This window comes from Erythrolamprus reginae, chromosome 2 (genome assembly GCF_031021105.1).
Source record: "Erythrolamprus reginae isolate rEryReg1 chromosome 2, rEryReg1.hap1, whole genome shotgun sequence".
NCBI lineage: Eukaryota > Metazoa > Chordata > Lepidosauria > Squamata > Dipsadidae > Erythrolamprus > Erythrolamprus reginae.
In genome coordinates, this window is record NC_091951.1 from 4,883,920 (window position 1) to 4,899,459 (window position 15,540).

The 15,540-nt window shown below is 47.5% G+C and overlaps 1 pseudogene; it reads right to left on the minus strand.

Moving 5' to 3' along the window:
- LOC139163001 (zinc finger protein 721-like) overlaps window positions 1-15,060 on the minus strand; it is a 38,516-nt pseudogene extending 23,456 nt beyond the window's left edge.
- Between the last annotated feature and the right edge of the window lie 480 nt (window positions 15,061-15,540).

A 15,540-nucleotide genomic window follows, 5' to 3' on the forward strand; every position in this document is an offset into this window, starting at 1 on the left:
TTCGCTGGCAACGGAAGTCTGGAGGTGGGGTTTCCCAGTGAAGGGAGCATCAGTGAAATCGCAGCATCGCAAAAACACCAAAGTCCTCGAAACCCCACCTCCGGACCTCTGTGCTTTTGCGATGCTGCAATTTCACTGAGGCTCCCCTCGCTGGGAAACCCCACCTCCGGACTTCCGTTGCCAGCGAAGCGCCCGTTTTTGCGCTGCTAGGATTCCCCTGCTGGGATTCCCCTGCAACATGGAAGTCCGGAGGTGGGGTTTCCTATGGAGGGGAGCCTCAGGGGAATCCCAGCAGCACAAAAACGGGTGCTTCGCTGGCAACGGAAGTCCAGAGACAGGGCATCCCAGCGGTGGCGGTGGGTTTGTAAGATGAAAATAATTTGTAAGAAGAGGCAAAAAAATCTTAAACCCCGGGCTTTGTATCTCGAAAAGTTTGTATGATGAGGCGTTTGTAAGACGAGGTATCACTGTACTTTGTTCTGTACAAAGTTGAATGTGCTGAAAACATGTAAAATTGACTGTCAATCAGTGTTGGACAGTTTGATTTCACAGAAATTTGATTTACTTGGAGTTATATTGTGTTGTTTAAGTATTCCCTTTATTTTTTTGAGCGGTATATTTCCACCCACTTTTGGGAGACAAAAAAGTGCATCCTATGAAGAGAAAATTACGATTAATTTGAAATCTGTTCGTTTTCAATATAAGTAAAAAATGCAGATTAGTGTTGCTGGTAATAGTAACAAAAGGTCATTCCATGAGACAAATGCAAAGCTAAATAATGGCTTTTAGATTGGTTCTCTTTCCCAAATTTTGGGGGCTTTAGTTACAATTTTAATTGGTCGAGTTCTCAGTCTGGTTTATTGTGTGGTCACGTGAAACATATGATCAGGAGTTCTTTGGAAATTGTAGCTGCCATAGGATAGGATTTGATATCTGGATCATAGTTCCCTCTAAGCTGAGCAGTGAGCAATCGCTCACTTAAAAATCATCATCAACTCAGAGTTTTCCAAACCTGCCCAGAAGCCGAGAGGGAAAGAGTGAGAGGGAAGGAGAGAGAGAGGAAGAGAGAGAAACAGATAGAAAAAAGAGAGGAAGGAAAAGAGAAAGAAAAAGAATGGGAGTAAGGAAGAGAGAAAGAAAGTCAAAATCTAGTTTGAAACTAGCTCAACTATTTAAGTGGCATTTTGATATTGATAGAGTTGCCCTATTATGAGCTCACTGTTATAGACACACAGTACAGTATTTTATTTTGAAATTCTCTGAGGCAAAACAGGGTGAGTTTTTTATTTATTTGTTTGTTTGTGTGTTTATTTATTTATTTATTTATATATTTATTATTTCTGTGCCGCCCAGTCCCAAAGGGACTGCCGCTCAGACACTATACTTTTCCGCCCACCCAAAAAAAAAATTAGAGGGAACACTGATCTGGACTAATGACATAAATGCCTCATAGACTCCGACTTCATTAGCCAGAATAGGACTGAGCGTAACAACCATATAAAGTAAGTCTGCATTTCTGAAGAACTCTGCTTGAGGAAGTGACTGGCCATAAAGCGGTTCATGGCAGCTCCCTTTGAATAACAAGAATGTGTCAGCAGGATGAGAACTGTGTGATAAAAGGGTGCATATTTACATTTCCTGGGATAAACAGGACGAAGGCAGCAATAAAAGACCTTGCTTTGTGGTAAACAGGAGATAGCTGTATTAACAACAAAAGGTCCCAGGAAATTGGCCATGAGAGACATTTGTTCAGTAGAAGCTAGTTATGTGCCATATGTAGATAGGAAGGACTCAGAAATTGTGTCATATCTTAGAGTTACGTTATTGGATGTTTGTATACCACTTGACATATACATATAACCTTACCCAATTTGCATATTCCCCCCAATAAAAGGGCATGCACAGCTCAATACTGTGACATTTCACCCGGAGAGAAATGTGTCCGAGTTTTCTTTCTAGGATTCGCGTTCGTGAGTGACCCCACGCGTCTGGGTCGCCCTGAGTCCCTCTGAAGACCACGATCCCCTCAGGAAATAAATCCTGTTTGTTTTATTCTTTTTTTAAATCGACTGTTTTAAGAAACCTGGAGCTGCTGAGGTAATGAAGCTAGGCAAGTGGATACATAGAACATAGAAACATAGAAGTCTGACGGCAGAAAAAGACCTCATGGTCCATCTAGTCTGCCCTTATACTATTTTCTGTATTTTATCTTAGGATGGATATATGTTTATCCCAGGCATGTTTAAATTCAGTTACTGTGGATTTATCTACCACGTCTGCTGGAAGTTTGTTCCAAGGATCTACTACTCTTTCAGTAAAATAATATTTTCTCATGTTGCTTTTGATCTTTCCCCCAACTAACTTCAGATTGTGTCCCCTTGTTCTTGTGTTCACTTTCCTATTAAAAACACTTCCCTCCTGGACCTTATTTAACCCTTTAATATATTTAAATGTTTCGATCATGTCCCCCCTTTTCCTTCTGTCCTCCAGACTATACAGATTGAGTTCATTAAGTCTTTCCTGATACGTTTTATGCTTAAGACCTTCCACCATTCTTGTAGCCCGTCTTTGGACCCGTTCAATTTTGTCAATATCTTTTTGTAGGTGAGGTCTCCAGAACTGAACACAGTATTCCAAATGTGGTCTCACCATCATTCTATATAGTGGGATCATAATCTCCCTCTTCCTGCTTGTTATACCTCTAGCTATGCAGCCAAGCATCCTACTTGCTTTCCCTACCGCCTGACTGCACTGTTCACCCATTTTGAGACTGTCAGAAATCACTACCCCTAAATCCTTTTCTTTTGAAGTATTTGCCAACACTGAACTGCCAATACAATACTCAGATTGAGGATTCCTTTTCCCCAAGTGCATTATTTTACATTTGGAAACATTAAACTGCAGTTTCCATTGCTTAGACCATTTATCTAGTAAAGCTAAATCATTTACCATATTACAGACGCCTCCAGGAATATCAACCCTATTGCACACTTTAGAGTCATCGGCAAATAGGCAAACCTTCCCTACCAAACCTTCCCCTATGTCACTCACAAATATATTAAAAAGAATAGGACCCAGAACAGATCCTTGTGGCACACCGCTTGTAACCTGACTCTGCTCAGAATACTCGCCATTAACAATAACTCTCTGATGTCTACGCTTCAGCAAGCTGCAAATCCATTGAACTATCCAGGGATTAAGTCCAATCTTCACTAATTTATCTATCAGCTCTTTATGTGGAACCGTATCAAAGGCTTTGCTGAAGTCCAGGTAGGCAATATCCACGGCACCACCTTCATCCAACACCTTTGTGACATAGTCAAAGAAATCAATGAGATTAGTCTGACATGATTTGCCTTCAGTAAAGCCATGCTGATTTGGGTCTAATAAGTTATTGTTTTTTAGGTGCTGATTTATCCTCTTTTTGAGTAGAGTCTCCATCATTTTAACTACAACTGATGTCAAGCTAACTGGCCTGTAGTTACCAGCTTCTTCTCTACTGCCCTTCTTGTGAATAGGCACAACACTGGCCACTCTCCAATCCTCAGGAACTTCTCCTGTTAACAAGGATTGGTTAAACAAATCAGTCAGGGGGGTAGCAATGACAGATCTGAGTTCTTTAAGAACTCTGGGGTGGATGCCATCTGGACCCATTGCCTTATTTATCTTTAATCGTTCAAGTTCTTCTAAGACATCGGCTTCTAAGATCACTGGAGCTGAATCCGTACAGCTGGAAGCAATGCTATATCCCTCTATAGTATTATTTTGTAAGGTGTCTTTTGAGAAAACTGAACAGAAGTAGCTATTGAAATGGTCAGCGATCTCCTTATTCCCATTAATGCATGTATTATTCCCGGTACTAAGCTTCGTGATGCCGCAGTTTTTCTTCTTCTTATCATTAATATATCTGAAGAAGGTTTTATCCCCCTTCTTATACCACTTACCCAGAGATACCACGTTCCTATGGTTTTCAAGCATGACTTCTGAATGCAGCGCTTTCTGGTCAGGATCCAGCTGAGACCATTCCTCCTCAGAGAAATACACAGCCACCTCCTCGAAGGACACAGGACCCTCCTGACCATGAAGAAAAGAACAGAATTGGAGGATTCACAAGACAGCGTCGGAAAACACCAGGAACACTTGGTTGTTGGCCAGTGGGGTGAGCCATCATATTGCTAATAATCCACAAGCATTTTGTGGTTGAAACCAGCTATGAAAACATGGGTTAATCTGGATAATGGTCAAAGAGCTGCTGTAAAGGGGGACAGTAATGTTTATGTATTGGAAATTGGAAAAGTACTGTACAATTTCCTACATGTACCTGAATTAGATCATAATCTGTTGAGTGTATCCAGGTTAGGCAGGGATATGAAATACTAATAATACCTGTCTCTGCTCAGAATACTTGTTAATGGGGAGTATTCTGAGCAGAGACAGGTTACAAGCGGTGTGCCACAAGGGTCTGTTCTGGGTCCTATTCTTTTTAATATGTTTGTGAGTGACATAGGGGAAGGTTTGGTAGGGAAGGTTTGCCTATTTGCCGATGACTCTAAAGTGTTCAATAGGGTTGATATTCCTGGAAGGGTCTGTAATATGGTAAATGACTTAGCTTTAGATTTAGATAAATGGTCAAAGCAATGGAAACTGCAGTTTAATGTTTCCAAATGTAAAATAATGCACTTGGGGAAAAGGAATCCTCAATCTGAGTATTGTATTGGCAGTTCTGTGTTAGCAAAAACTTCAGAAGAGAAGGATTTAGGGGTAGTGATTTCTGACAGTCTCAAAATGGGTGAGCAGTGTGGTCGGGCGTTAGGGAAAGCAAGTAGGATGCTTGGCTGCATAGCTAGAGGTATAACAAGCAGGAAGAGGGAGATTGTGATCCCCTTATATATAGCGCTGGTGAGATCACATGTGGAATACTGTGTTCAGTTCTGGAGACCTCACCTACAAAAAGATATTGACAAAATTGAACGGGTCCAAAGACGGGCTACAAGAATGGTGGAAGGTCTTAAGCATAAATCTTATCAGGAAAGACTTCATGAACTCAATCTGTATAGTCTGGAGGACAGAAGGAAAAAGGGGGACATGATCGAAACATTTAAATATGTTAAAGGGTTAAATAAGGTCCAGGAGGGAAGAACAAGGGGACACAATCTGAGGTTAGTTGGGGGGAAGATTAGAAGTAATGTGAGAAAATATTATTTTACTGAACGAGTAGTAGATGCTTGGAACAAACGTCCAGCAGACGTGGTAGATAAATCCACAGTAATTTAAACATGCCTGGGATAAACATATATCCATCCTAAGATAAAATACAGAAAATAGTATAAGGGCAGACTAGATGGACCATGAGGTCTTTTTCTGCCGTCAGTCTTTTATGTTTCTAAGAAGGAAGGGAAAGGAAAGGAGATGAAAGAAGAAGAGGAAAGGAAAAGAAAGGAAAGAAGTTATGGAAAGAAAAGAAAGAGGGAAAGGAAAGGAAAGGGGGAAGGGAGGAGAGGGGAGGGGCTCCAGCTCCAGCTCTGGAATATGGGACTGACTTTCCCAACATCAGAAAGCCACTGTCAAACAAGCTTCAATTATTTTGTAATAATTATACTAACTTTAATAAATTTGTCACAATTAAAGCAACCTTTAAAGATGTTGTTATTATTAAATAAGCATTATAATTTTGTTGTATAAGCGCGCATTTCACATTAATAAAATGAAAGTTCTCTGATTGTTATTTTACTAACATATTTATCTTTTTTAAAAATAAATCGTATTAGTGGTCTGCGGGACTTAAAATTATGAATGAGGGTCCATGGGATTTAAAATTATGAATTTTGGTAGTCAACAGGATTTAAAATTATGACCTTGGGGTGCAAAAGGTTGGTGACCCCTGGTCTAAGCCATTATTTGAATGGGAGAATAGAAAGAGAAAATTATCTACAAAGGGTTGTTTCTCAGCCTTTGCAAAACATGAATGTTTGATATCCTAATGCAGGCAAAAATCATAGAATTGGATATTATTTTATAGTCCAAAGTACAGTGATACCTTGTCTTACAAACTTAATTGGTTCTGGGACGAGGTTCTTAAGGTGAAAAGTTTGTAAGATGAAACAATGTTTCCCATAGGAATCAATGGACTTCTGTGTTTTTGCGATGCTGCAGGGGAATCCAGCGAAAGAAGCATCAGTGAAATTGCAGCATCATTGAGGCTCTCCTCGCTGGGAAACCCCACCTCCAGACTTCTGTTGTTAGCGAAGCACCTGTTTTTGTGCTGCTGGGATTCCCCTGCAGCATCGCAAAAACACGGAAGTCCGGAGGTGGTGTTTCCCAGCGAGGAGAGCCTCAGTGATGCTGTAATTTCACTGATGCTCCCTTCGCTGGGAAACCGCTGCTGGGATTCCCCTGCAGCATCGCAAAAACAGAAGCCCAGATGTGGTGTTTCCCATGGAGGGGAGCCTCAGGGGAATCCCAGCAGCGCAAAAACGGGTGCTTCGCTGGCAACAGAAGTCCGGAGGCGGGGCATCCCAGCGGCAGCGGTGGGTTTGTAAGGTGAAAATAGTTTGTAAGAAGAGGCAAAAAAATCTTAAACCCCGGGTTTGTAACTCGAAAAGCTTGTACGACGAGGCGTTTGTAAGACGAGGTATCACTGTACTATGATTACATGCTGTATGTGGCCATTATCTTTCAATTTTAAAATTCTGCATTATTTTTTAAATATGATTTGCTTATTTCTTGAACTACTACTACTACTACTACTACTACTACTATTATTATTATTATTATTATTATTATTATTATTATTATTTATTAGATTTGTATGCTGCCCCTCTCCGTAGACTCGGGGCAGCTCACTACAGTAATAACACAATATATAACAAATCTAATAATTAAAAGTCACTAAAAACCCCTTATTAAAAAGAAAACATACACAAAAACATACCATGCATAAACTGTATAGGCCTGGGGGAGATGTCTCAGTTCCCCCATGACTGGCGGCAGAGGTGGGTTTTAAGAAGTTTACGAAAGACAAGGAGGGTGGGGGCAATTCTAATCTCCGGGGGGAGCTGGTTCCCCCCCTTTTAAAAATGGCAATGTGAGCATTTATTTTTTATTACCCCTGCAGAATTCCAAATCGAAGAATTACAAAAAGAACTGGTATCTTTTTTCCTATTTCTTGAAAGACGTTTTAAAAATTACTTCTAATAATAGCTGGAGGAGTACCTAGCAGAACCAGTTAACCTGTGGCCTTTAAAAAAACAAAATCTGACAAACAACCCGCACGCAGTAAAAGACCTTGGAATACTAATATCAAATGACCTAGTGCCAAAGCCCACTGCAACAATATTGCCAAAAAGGCTTCTAGAGTTGTCAACCTGATCCTACGCAGCTTCTGCTCCGGCAATCTCACACTACTCACAAGAGCTTACAAAACTTTCGCCAGACCCATCCTCGAATTCAGCTCACCTGTCTGGAACCCACACCGAATTTCGGACATCAACACCCTAGAAAAGGTCCAACGATACTTCACCAGAAGAGCCCTTCACTCCACCAATCGAAACAGAATACCCTACGAAACTAGATTTACAATCCTGGGCTTAGAAAGCTTAGAACTACGACGCCTTAAACATGATCTAAGCATTGCCCACAAGATCATATGCTGCAACGTCCTGCCTGTCAACGACTACTTCAGCTTCAACCGCAATAACACAAGAGCACGCAACAGGTTCAAACTTAATATCAACCGCTCCAAACTTGACTGTAAAAAATATGACTTTAGCAATCGAGTTGTTGAAGCATGGAACTCATTACCAGACTCCGTGGTGTCAACCCCCAACATTTTCCCCTTAGACTTTCCACAGTTGACTTCTCCAGATTCCTTAGAGGTCAGTAAGGGGCAAGCATAAGTGCACTAGTGTGCCTTCCGTCCCCTGTCCAATTGTCTCTCCTATATTTTATATATCTTTTCTCCCATCCATATGTCCTTCCTCTACTGTTCGATGATGTATTCTATTCTCATATCTCTTCTTCTATCCCTTCCCTGATATTTACTACTACACGTTTTTATTCTCCTTAACTTTCAATTTGCATTGGACAAAATAAATAAATAAATAAATAAATTTCCTAAATATAATCGGACGGTAGAAATGACAAGCCATTGTGTCACAGTAATAGCCTACAGAGGAAGTTAAGATGGCTGACAGCAACTTGAACCTGCTACTATGCTGTCCATGTTGCCCAGGAACAGAAAAATACAGTGATCCCCCGATTATTGCGAGGGTTCCGTTCCAGGACCCCTCGCAATGATCGGGTTTTCGCGAAGTAGCGCTGCGGAAGTAAAAACACCATCTGCGCATGCGTAGATGGTGTTTTTACTTCCGCCGCAGCAGCGAGGAGCCGAAGATTGGGGTTTCCCGCCGCCCACGCAAACTCCTCGCTGCTGCCGCGCCCGACAGGCACGGGTGTTTTAAAAGGTCTCCGCCGGCATGGGGGGCTTCTTAGCACCCCCCCAAACCCAAGTTGGGGGTTTGGGGGGGTGGTAGGAAGCCCCCCATGCCAGCGGAGACCTTTTAAAACACCCGTGCCGCTTCCCAGCTGAGTCCTCAAGCCAAGCGCCAAAGACTAACTTCTGCGCTTGGCTTGAGGACTCAGCTCGGAAGCGGCACGGGTGTTTTAAAAGGTCTCCGCCGGCATGGGGGGCTTCTTAGCACCCCCCCAAACCCGAGTTGGGGGTTTGGGGGGGTGGTAGGAAGCCCCCCATGCTGGCGGAGACCTTTTAAAACACCCGTGCCGCTTCCGAGCTGAGTCCTCAAGCCAAGCGCCAAAGGCTAACTTCTGCGCTTGGCTTGAGGACTCAGCTCGGAAGCGGCACGGGTGTTTTAAAAGGTCTCCGCCGGCATGGGGGGCTTCCTACCACCCCCCCGAACCCCCAACTCGGGTTTGGGGGGGTGGTAGGAAGCCCCCCATGCCGGCGGAGACCTTTTAAAACACCCGTGCCGCTTCCCAGCTGAGTCCTCAAGCCAAGCGCCAAAGGCTAACTTCTGCGCTTGGCTTGAGGACTCAGCTCGGAAGCGGCACGGGTGTTTTAAAAGGTCTCCGCCGGGATGGGGGGCTTCCTACCACCCCCCCGAACCCCCAACACGGGTTTGGGGGGGTGCTAAGAAGCCCCCCATGCCGGCGGAGACCTTTTAAAACACCCGTGCCGCTTCCCAACTGAGTCCCGAAGCCAAACGAACCCGGGTGGCCGGGCGAGCAGCGAGCGAATGGCGGGTGGCCGGGCGAAGGGCGGGCGAGCGGGTGCTGGGGGGGGGCTTCTCGCCCTCCCGCCAGCAAGAGGGGAAGACCCAGGGAAGCCGCCCAGCAGCTGATCTGCCCGGCGGGGAACACCATCTACGCATGCGTGGCCATAGAAAAAAAAAGGGCGCGCATGCGCAGATGGTGTTTTTACTTCTGGGTTGAAAAATCGCGATGTAGCCCGTTCGCAATGATCGGGGTCGCGATACCCGGGGGATCACTGTAATCCAGTCTGAATAATGGAGGTAAGTAGGAGAGAGCACTCTGCACACCCGCTTTACTTCTTGAAAGAAAGAATACAAATTTAACTTTTTTTCTTTCTTACTTGATTTCGAGGTTCAACTACAGTGATCCCTCGATTTTCGCGATCTCGTTCTTCGCGAAACGCTATATCGCGATTTTTCCACCCGATGACGTCACTCTCTTCCTTCCTTTCTCATCTTTCTTTCTCTCTCTCTTTCTCTATCTTGCTTCTTCCTCTCTCACACTCTCTTCCTCCCTCTCTCATCTCTTTCTTTCCTTCTCTCTCTTTCTCTATCTCTCCTCCTCTTGCTGGCGGGCGGCGGGCGGGGGGCATCAGCGAGGAGCCGGGGTTTCCCCTTTGCGTGGGCGGCGGGGAAACCCGGATCTTCGTCTGCTCGCTGCTGCTGCAGCAGCAGCGAGCAGACGAAGATCGGGGTTTCCCCCGCCGCCCACGCAAAGGGGAAAGCCCGATTTGGCTCCTCGCTGCCGCCGCCGAGCAGATCAGCTGCTGGGCGGCCGCAGCAGCAGCGAGCAGACGAAGATCGGGGTTTCCCCGCCGCCCACACAAACTCCACCATCTGCGCATGCGCGGCCATGGAAAAAGGGCGCACATGCACAGATGGTGTTTTTACTTCCGCAACCCTACATCGCGAAAAATCGATTATCGCGAGGGGTCTTGGAACGGAACCCTCGCGATAATCGAGGGATCACTGTACTGTTTGAGCTCCATCGTAAAAAGCAGAAAACTTCATTGTTCGTTTTTCTGTAATGATAAAATAATTTCAAAATGCATATTTAACACGGGAGGTAAAGAGAAGGTAAGACAGATGGAATCTCTCTGGGTAACCAGAGGGTCTTTGATTACCTCTTGAGATGTTCTGACCTGGGTCTTCCCAAGGGATCCTCTTGAAAAATAGCTCCTGAGTGGGATTTGATGGATTCTTCTTTCCTTCATGATTTCTGATCTCCACAGTGCAGCACTTCAAATAGGAGGAAAGAAAAAAGAAACAGAATTAATGTACATCACACAACATGAAGTGCATTCTTATACAGTGGAACCTCGACATACGAGCAGCTCTATTTACGAGCTACTCGAGATAAGAGCTCGGAGGGGAGCGACATTTTTGTTCGCCTCCCGAGCTCACATCCGGGATACGAGCGCCAAGGAGCTGTCTCCTGAAGCCGAACGCTAACTTCCGCGTTCGGCTTCAGGAGACAGCTCCTTGGCGCTCGTATCCCGCGCGCCGCTTCGCAGCTGTCTCTTGAAGCCGAACGCGGAAGTTAGCGCTCGGCTTCAAGAGACAGCTGCGAAGCGGCGAGGGTGTTTTAAAACGTCACAGCCGGCCTGGGGGGCTCGCCCCCCAGGCCGGCTGCGACGTTTTAAAACGCCCGCGCCGCTTCGCTGCTTCAGGAGACAGCTGCGAAGCGGCACGGCTTGCTGGCCGGGGAAGGAAGCGATCCGGGACTGCCTCGGTTCCTCTTCCCTTGGCTTCCCTAGCTTCCCTGGCCACTTCCCTGGCCGGCTGGCGCTGCGAACGGAAGATCGCAGCGCCAGGCGGCCAGGGAAGCCAGGGAAGATCGGAAGATCGTAGCACCAGGCGGCCAGGGAAGCGGCCAGGGAAGCCAAGCCGGGAGCAGCGCGCTGCAGGTAACACGCGCTGTCATAACAGCGCGCGTTGCCTGAGGCGCGCTGCTCCCGGCTTGGCTTCCCTGGCCACCTTGGCTTCCCTGGCCGCCTGGCGCTGCGATCTTCCGATCTTCCCTTGGCGATCTTCCGATCTTCCCTTGGCTTCCCTGGCCGCTTCCCTGGCCGCCTGGCGCTGCGATCTTCCGATCTTCCCTTGGCGATCTTCCCTTGGCTTCCCTGGCCGCTTCCCTGGCCGCCTGGCGCTGCGATCGCAGCGCCAGGCGGCCAGAGAAGCGGCCAGGGAAGCCAGGGAAGATCGGAAGATCGCCAAGGGAAGATCGGAAGATCGCAGCGCCAGGCGGCCAGGGAAGCGGCCAGGGAAGCCAAGCCGGGAGCGGCGGCGACGCTGCTCCGGTTGCCTGGTCCTCTTCCTGCCTCCCACGCTGATGTTCCCTGCTGCGTCAGGCGCCGCCAGCCCCGAGTCGGACGCACCCTCGCTGCCGCGCCCAGCCGCTGCCCGCTCCGTCCTAGCCGGAGCCTGAGCCGGCCCGCTCGGTCGCGCCTCCTCGCCCGCCGGGCCCGCCCAGGATGCAGACCTGCTGCCTCTTCCCGCCGCCGCCGCATTCAGAGCCCGAGAGGGGGAAAAGAGAAGAATGGAGAGAGAGCCGCGCGTGTGTCGGTGTGTCGCGGCTCTCTCTCCATTCTTCTCTTTCCCCCTCTCGGGCTCTGAATACGGCGGCGGCGGGAAGAGGAACCGAGGCAGTCCCGGATCGCTTCCTTCCCCGGCCAGCAAGCCGGCTGCCTGGGAAAGCGCTTTCCCAGGCAGCCGGCTTGCTGGCCGGGGAAGGAAGCGATCCGGGACTGCCTCGGTTCCTCTTCCCGCCGCCGCCGCATTCAGAGCCCGAGAGGGGGAAAGAGAAGAATGGAGAGAGAGCCGTGACACACCAGCCTCCCGTTCTTCCCTCCCCCCCACTCGCCGCTGCTCGTATCATGTGTCGGCTTTCACCCCCCCCTCCTCCTCGCGCCCTCTGCCTTCCACCGAGCTGCTGGGAAGCCCCCCCCCCCCGGCCCGGCTGTCACCGGCTGTTTTAAAAGGTGACAGCCGGGCGGGCAGCGGTTTTTTTTTGTTGTTGCACGGATTAATTGACTTTACATTGTTTCCTATGGGAAACAATGTTTCGTCATACGAGCTTTCCGACTTACGAGCCTCCTTCCGGAACCAATTAAGCTCGTAAGTCGGGGTTCTACTGTATTTGGAACCCAACCTCAAAGCCCCTGATATCTTGATATTGGCAGTTCTGTGTTAGCAAAAACTTCAGAAGAAAAGGATTTAGGGGTCGTGATTTCTGACAGTCTCGAAATGGGTGAGAAGTGCAGTCAGGCGGTAGGGAAAGCAAGTAGGATGCTTGGCTGCATAGCTAGAGGTACAACAAGCAGGAAGATGGAGATTATGATCAAGCTATATAGAGTGCTGGTGAGACCACATTTGGAATATTGTGTTCAGTTCTGGAGACCTCACCTACAAAAGGATATTGACAAAATTGAACGGGTCCAAAGACGGGCTACAAGAATGGTGGAAGGTCTTAAGCATAAAACGTATCAGGAAAGACTTCATGAACTCAATCTGTATAGTCTGGAGGACAGAAGGAAAAGGGGGGACATGATCGAAACATTTAAATATGTCAAAGGGTTAAATAAGGTCCAGGAGGGAGGTGTTTTTAATAGGAAAGTGAACACAAGAACAAGGGGACACAATCTGAAGTTAGTTGGGTGAAAGATCAAAAGCAACATGAGAAAATATTATTTTACTGAAAGAGTAGTAGATCCTTGGAACAAACTTCCAGCAGACGTGGTAGATAAATCCAGAGTAACTGAATTTAAACATGCCTGGGATAAACATAGATCCATCCTAAGATAAAATACAGAAAATAGTATAAGGGCAGACTAGATGGACCATGAGGTCTTTTTCTGCCATCAGACTTCTATGTCTCTATGTATCTATGTAGCAGTGAGGCTGAGTGAGAAAACAATGGAACAATGTCCTCCAAGAATTAGTGGGGCATCACCACATATTATGAATGTCAGAGAAGTTTGGGAAGGAGGGTTGTTTCAAACACATTCTCTATTCTCTTTTGAGCTCCCGAGATTAAAATGTCTCACCTGCAGTTCAACCTGCTTCTCCGCCTGGCTCAGGAGGAAGCCTTCAGCCAGGGGCCACCGCCTGGGAGCTGGTCTCTGCTCCACACTCCCGCACCCATCCCTCCATCTCTGGGGGCAGAAGGGACAGGAGCTGCTCCAGAACAACCAGGTCCAGCATCTGGGCTTTGGTGTGCTTTTCTGGTCTCAGCCATCGCTTACAAAAGTCATGGAGTTGGCTGCAAAGTCCTCGGGGACCCTCAGCCTCCTGGTATTGGATGAAATGCCAGGACTGAACTTCTGAAGGGAGGTTGGTTTCCTCCTCCAGGATCTTCTGCCCAGTTCCTGTCCAGAACTTCCCAAGATGAACAGCCGAAGGGCCTTTCCAGGTTCCCTCCTTTACAAAAGGTGGTGTCTCCATCTTTTCTCTGCTCTGCAGAGCAATTCCAAATGGGTCCAAGACTCTTGTGGATCTTCAGATGCCTTTTCCTTCACAAGACCATTTCTAGGGCCGCAGATCGGATCCCTACTCCTTACAAGTTACCCCCGACAACAGAAAATGTCGACTTGCAAAAATTTCAAATAGCTTCAAGTTTCTGTATCTGAGATGGAAAGAAAAATAAATGCCAAGATTTAGAAAGCAGAATTCAGCCATTGAACAACTTTCACCCATCGGGCCAGAATATCTCCGGGACCGTCTTCTGCTGCACGAATCCCAGCGACCAGTTAGGTCCCACAGAGTTGGCCTTCTCTGGGTCCTGTCAACTAAACAATGTCGTCTGGCGGGACCCAGGGGAAGAGCCTTCTCTGTGGTGGCCCCGACCCTCTGGAACCAACTCCCCCCAGATATTAGAGTTGCCCCCACCCTCCTTGCCTTTCGTAAACTTCTTAAAACCCACCTCTGTCGTCAGGCATGGGGGAATTGAGATATTCCCTTCCCCCTAGGCTTACAAAATTTATGCATGGTATTATTGTATGTATGATTGGTTTCTTAAATTGGGGGTTTTAAACTACTTTTAATATTAGATTTGTTTATATTGTTTTTTACTGTTGTTAGCCGCCCCGAGTCTACGGAGAGGGGCGGCATACAAATCTACCAAATAAATAAATAAACCTGGCCGGAGCTCCAAGCGGGTTGAAGGCTGAACAGAGATTTCAGGAGGCCTCAAAAGGCGCCAAATCCTGTCAGAAATAATTGAGGGGTCAGAAGAGGACCAGGAGGCTCTCTGGGAAACACAGCTTGTGTCTTAGGGTTGTTGCGAACTGTGGCTTGAAGGGGAGAAAGATGGACACAGGAAGGAAAGCCACAATCGGGAAAATGATTTTTATGCATTTGTGTTTTTTTTAAAAAAAAATTCAATACACACGGGTACCCTATTCAAATTATTCGCTCACCTTCACAGTGAAGGGGGGAAGCAGAAAGGGCAGAAAGATCATATGCTGCAACGTCCTGCCTGTCGGCAACTACTTCAGCTTCAACCACAACAACACAAGAGCACATAACAGATTTAAACTTAATATACAAATCAAATAAATAAACCTGGCCAGAGCTCCAAGCAGCTCATTTCAGCACAGGGCCTGGAAGGAGGCAGCTATCGAGGCCGTCCCTCTTCTCTCCCCCTCTGGAGACAGGATCGAGCCCTCGGGGAGCCTGGTGCGAATCCTGCCTCTTTCCTCGTCCGTTGTCAGGCCAAAAACTGGAGTGGAATGTGATTTATTTCTCAGGTGGTATTTGGTTCGCTGACACCCGGTTTCTCTCCTCTCCTGCTAGGCCTCCACAAGGCCGACCTCCCTCTTCCCCCCCCCCCCCAATCCAGCCTCTTCCCCACTTGACGGGGCGGCAAAGGGTCCCGTAGACCCCCACAGTCTTCCCGGCTTCCCCCTGCGTGGAGTGGGGGGCTGGGGAACAGGGGACCCGCGGTAGAAGCCGGAGGAGGTCCGGGCGCGGGTCTCTCCCTCCTCCACCGCCCTTTACACGGGAAGAGCCCTCCCGCCTCACCCGAGATGCGGCTGTGTCTCCCCAGGCCAAACTCTCCTCAGCGCCTCCTGAGGAGCCCCAGGGAGTAAACAGAGCGAGTGCGTAGTCCTAGAGCGGCAAGCATGCTTTTGTGACGTCACTTCCTTCGCAGCCTCTTCTGGAAAGGCAACTGTGACGCTCACCCCCCCCCCCCCAGTGGACCAATGGGGAAACACCGGGAATTCGCCTGTTTTAGTCAACATAGATTTTAGAAAGAGCAGGAAAGAGGAGCGCG